At 31.3% G+C, this 5,070-nt stretch overlaps 1 long non-coding RNA gene across 1 annotated transcript; it reads left to right on the top strand.

Moving 5' to 3' along the window:
* The first annotated feature begins 2,633 nt into the window (after positions 1 to 2,633).
* Positions 2,634 to 3,413, top strand: LOC143051381 (uncharacterized). Its single transcript, XR_012970734.1, has 2 exons — positions 2,634 to 2,841; positions 3,322 to 3,413. It is a non-coding gene; the product is annotated as an uncharacterized LOC143051381 (long non-coding RNA).
* The last annotated feature ends 1,657 nt before the right edge of the window (positions 3,414 to 5,070 follow it).

Genomic DNA, 5,070 nt, shown 5'->3' with positions numbered 1-5,070 from the left:
TTTCTGCATGTTTGGGACAATTATCCCCGAGTCTTCCCTTTATTTGTTATATTGTTCCTTGTGGCACAATGCCAGAAAGATCCAAAAATTTACACACAAGTAATTGTCCGGAAACTACAAAGTTAAGATGATTGTTTTTGTCCCTTTTTTGTTCCTTCATTCCTAAACTGTTAGTACCATAACCCCCAAAATGAATCCTAGCCTTCTACTTATGGTATTGAACGCTGAAGTACAATTTCAGAGCAATCGAAATTCTTTTTTTTTTCAATTTCCATAACAATATAAAGGTAGTGTTATAAAATAAAATAAAAATAATCTGATTAATCGTGTCAAAAAACTAAATAAATTTGTTTGTGCTTTACACATCCAATATTAACAAGAGGCTCACAAGAGCCTGAATCGCTCACCTTAATTCTTTTGGTTAAATCTCTCATCAATGATTATTTTGGCTTTTCAATTTATTTAAATGTTTTTTGGATCGTCCTATTTTCTTCAAAAGCCAAAAAAAATAATCATTTTCTCCTATGTTCTATTTTAGCCATAGGAGCTATGTTTCTTGACATACAAGGAAATAAAATATAAAATTTATACTAGATACTCTGAAACTCATTTAGCCTAAGTTTGGCTGAAATTGATACAGCAGTTTCAAAGGAGAAGATTTTTTAAAGTAAGTCAACATGATGAACAAATTGTGAAAAAAGTCTTTAAAGGGCAATAACTCCTTAAGGGGTCAATTGACAATTTTGGTCAAATTGACTTAATTGAAGATCTTACTTTGCTGAACAGTATTGCTGTTTACAGTTTATTTCTATCTATAATTATATTCAAGATAATAAACAAAAACAGCAAAATTTCCTTAAAATTATCAATTCAGGGGCAGCAACCCAACAACAGGTTGTCTGATTCATCTGAAAATTTCAGGGCAGATAGATCTTGACCTGATAAACAATATTACCCCATGTCAGATTTGCTCTAAATGCTTTGGTTTTTGAGTTATAAACCAAAAACTGCATTTGACCCCTATGTTCTATTTTTAGCAATGGCGACCATGTTTGTTGATAGATCATTACTTCGGATACAATTTACAAACTAGATACCCTAAGGAATATTCAGTTAAAGTTTGGAAGTATTTGGCCCAGTAGTTTCAGAGGAGAAGATTTTTGTAAAAGATTACTAAGATTTACGAAAAATGGTTAAAAATTGACTATAAAGGGCAATAACTCCTAAAGGGGTCAACTGACAATTTCCGTCATGTTGACTTATTTGTAAATCTTACTTTGCTGAACATTATTGCTGTTTACAGTTTATCTCTATCTATAATACATGTAATATTCAAGTTAATAACCAAATACAGCAAAATTTCTTTAAAATTACCAATTCAGGAGCAGTAACCCAACAACAGGTTGTCTGATTCATCTGAAAATTTCAGGGCAGATAGATCTTGACCTGATAAACAATATTACCCCATTTCAGATTTGCTCTAAATGCTTTGGTTTTTGAGTTATAAGCCAAAAACTGCATTTGACCCATATGTTCTATTTTTAGCAATGGCGACCATGTTTGTTGATAGATCATAACTTCGGATACAATTTACAAACTAGAAACCCTAAGGAACATTCAATTAAAGTTTGGAAGTATTTGGCCCAGTAGTTTCAGAGGAGAAGATTTTTGTAAAAGATTACTAAGATTTACGAAAAATGGTTAAAAATTGACTATAAAGGGCAATAACTCCTAAAGGGGTCAACTGACCATTTCCGTCATGTTGACTTATTTGTAAATCTTACTTTGCTGAACATTATTGCTGTTTACAGTTTATCTCTATCTATAATAATATTCAAGATAATAACCAAAAACAGCAAAATTTCCTTAAAATTACCAATTCAGGGGCAGCAACCCAACAACGGGTTGTCTGATTCATCTGAAAATTTCAGGGCAGATAGATCTTGACCTGATAAACAATATTACCCCATGTCAGATTTGCTCTAAATGCTTTGGTTTTTGAGTTATAAGCCAAAAACTGCATTTGACCCCTATGTTCTATTTTTAGCAATGGCGACCATGTTTGTTGATAGATCAAAACTTCGGATACAATTTATAAATTAGATACCCTAAGGAACATTCAGTTAAAGTTTGAAAGTATTTGGCCCAGTAGTTTCAGAGGAGAAGATTCTTGAAATAGTTTACGACGACAGACGACGGACGCCAAGTGATGGCATAAGCTCACTTGTCCCTTCGGGACAGGTGAGCTAAAAACCGAAAGAATTTATATGCCCCACTAACGATACTAGAGTGGTATTATGTATTCTGGTCTGTTTGTCCGTCTGTCCCGTTTCAGGTTAAAGTTTTTGGTCAAGGTAGTTTTTCATGAAATTGAAGTCCAATCAATTCTAAATATAGTTCACATGTTCCCTATGATATGATCTTTCTAATTTTAATGCCAAATTAGATGTTTTATCCCACTTTCACGGTCCACTGACCATACATGTAGAAAATGATAGTGTGAGTGAGACATCAATGTACTATAGACACATTCTTGTTAGATTTGTATTGTATCATTTAACCCATAATTGATTATTTTTTTTAATATTTTTATATGGTTATTGCCTGTCCTTCTTGTGCCCCATATATGAGAACACACACAATCATGCAAATAAAAAAACTTCATATACATTTTTGAAAGTCATATGATACATATGAATTATTTCAATTGAGTATTTTATTTATTTTTGAAGTAGAATGGAGGATTATCCTTGACTAGTTGGACTATGCTCAGCTCTACTGATATAATAGATATGCTGATGTCTAACTTGGAGATCTTGATTAGGTTGGAAAATGTATCAGGTAGGTGGTAATTCATACATATCATGAAACAAATATATTGTAGAAAAAAAACATTGAAATTAGTCATATAAAAAAACATAATCATGTAATCAAAATTAAAATCATTTTGAGAGTAATATTGAAATAAATAACTTTAAATGGCCTTAACAATTACTAAGTAGATGTATTGATGTATGTTGTTGAATTATGCTGAAAGTATTTACTAGTTCATTTTACTGGAAAAAACTGATCAATATTTCAGGTTTTACAAAACAGACTAGACAAATTTGCAAGATAGCAATTATGGAAGAGTAACAGTTGAAAAACCATAAATCTATAAAAACAGATAACAGCTACTCATAACATTTTTTTAATCCATTTGATATTTGTTGTCTTGATCTTAAACTTCCAGTACGCTTTAGATATTTAAAAATAGAATCAACCGAACAGCACACACTAATTTCAACAATTTTATTTTTTGTATTTTGTGTTTTTTTTAAGATGTAGAAGTAGAAGAAACAACAGTGAAAAAAGAATGAGAGTCATCATTTTAATAAACTTTTAACTTGAAATTGAAATAAATCCAATTTTTCTTTATGTATTTCTATAATGAGCATTGGGATAAACTTTAATGAGACAGCAAGCCAACAGCACAATCCCAAAAGCTATTTGGAGGTCTACTTAATGCAAAAATGACATTTGTGGTTTTTCAATATAGATAAAAATTGAAAGTTAGCAACTTTTTGATGCTTTGGTGCAACTTGCACGGTTTCAAATTTATAGCTTCAAAATTTGTTTATTCCACATTTAAGATGGATATATCAGTATACAAAGAAGGAAATGTGGTATAATTGCCAATATGACAACTGATTTTATATGTTTTGAAGAGAGAGGGACGAAAGATACTAATATCTTCTTCTCTCGTTATGTCTTTCATCCCACTTCATATTGACTTCCCTCTGTGTCATTATATTGGTTTCGATGGTGACTGAGTGATATTACTTTATTTAAGTAATTTTTCTGTAATTTCTTGTTTGTTTTTATTAAATAGTATTCTTTTAAAAAGAGTCATTGCATTTAAAATGATTTGCATTGCTCAGAAGTTTCCTTGGTATGAATTTCAGTTTTTGCTGATATAGGACATATATGATGTTGGGCTACTGCCACAACCTTTTTCATGCTCTTTTCTGTCCTGAAACAATATAATAACTATTCAACAGCGATTCATTATATGTATTAGAAATTACTTAGGTATATTAAAAGGGCAATATGCCAATTATTTAGTCTTATTGCCATAGGACTGAAAAGAGCAGATTCCTCCAGAGAAGAAAATGCGCCAAAGGGGGAGATAATGTCCTTAAAAAAATCTACCGTACCGATGACAAGAAATAATGTCATTTTTTTACCGGACAACAAGTATGCTTCAAATTGGTGTACACAAACAATCATGTTCTGTTAGATTAGCAAAAGCTGCAGAGTCACTACTATGAGGTTAGAGGCAACATATCAACGGACTACAATATATTGAAATCAAACAGAATTTAATGATGTACGATTTGTCATTTGATTTTGCCATGTGATAAGGGACTTTCCGATTTGATTTTCCTCGGAGTTCAGTATTTTTGTGATTATACCTTTTGGACATTAATGTGAATGAATTCAATTTCTTTTGACATCTAACAATTTGTGTGTTATATTTGTCCCTTAGCACCCTAAAGTGGACGATTTATAAAACAAACCACAAAATTAAAAATTAAAATAAAATGGTAGATCGGCATATCAAATAACCTATCTAATTCAATTTTGATAAAAATGTAACTAAGCTTAATTTAATATACTTTGGACCTCAATAAGGACCAAGTTTACACTGCCATTTTTTTCCCGGGAAATTTGAAATTGAATCTTGAATATATATATCCGTAATTGACATTGATTAATTAACTTGTAATTCATGTCAGTGAATAAGATTATAAAAGAATATAAAAAGGTTTATAACCTATTTAAAAGGCAGGGCCTTTCGCGAGATACCGTACTATTCACGGATAGCAAGGGGTTCAGTCTAGATAGAATAGTTCCAGACAGCATCAGTGACAAGTTTCACATAGTAGCAAAGAGTGGAGCTACAGCTTCAATGATGAACATCTAAAAACCCTTTTTGCAAAACTAGAAGAGTTGAAAACTAAAGATCCAATCATTTTAATCTGGTTCGGAACTTGTGAAATAACAACAAAGGGGAAATACATATACTTA

This window comes from Mytilus galloprovincialis, chromosome 11 (genome assembly GCF_965363235.1).
Source record: "Mytilus galloprovincialis chromosome 11, xbMytGall1.hap1.1, whole genome shotgun sequence".
In the NCBI taxonomy this organism is placed as follows: domain Eukaryota; kingdom Metazoa; phylum Mollusca; class Bivalvia; order Mytilida; family Mytilidae; genus Mytilus; species Mytilus galloprovincialis.
The sequence above is the reverse complement of the archived record's forward strand: the minus strand, read 5'-3'. Positions and strand labels throughout refer to the sequence as shown.